This window comes from Penaeus monodon, chromosome 15 (assembly GCF_015228065.2).
Source record: "Penaeus monodon isolate SGIC_2016 chromosome 15, NSTDA_Pmon_1, whole genome shotgun sequence".
NCBI classification, from domain to species: domain Eukaryota; kingdom Metazoa; phylum Arthropoda; class Malacostraca; order Decapoda; family Penaeidae; genus Penaeus; species Penaeus monodon.
In genome coordinates this window covers 40228419-40228618 of record NC_051400.1, presented here as the reverse complement: position 1 = coordinate 40228618, position 200 = coordinate 40228419, and the positions used below count along the sequence as shown (strand labels likewise).

The 200-nt window shown below is 51.5% G+C and overlaps 1 pseudogene; it reads left to right on the top strand.

Annotated features, from left to right (window-relative positions):
* LOC119582367 overlaps positions 1–200 on the top strand; it is a 19552-nt pseudogene that overhangs the window by 2178 nt on the left and 17174 nt on the right.

Genomic DNA, 200 nt, shown 5'->3' with positions numbered 1-200 from the left:
TCAAAAGGGGCCCCCTCTCCCAAAAGGCACAAGCAATAGCTGAAATGGACCGTCATCCAGGAATTTTTGCCCAGAGAAGTCTTGGTAACTGAGTCACGCATGCATGAGAAGAGGAGGAGAGGCCACATGCTTGGCACAAAAGCACGGAGGAGCGTAAACGAGTAGTGGACATGTCGTCAAGCTGGCTTTACTGCTTCCCA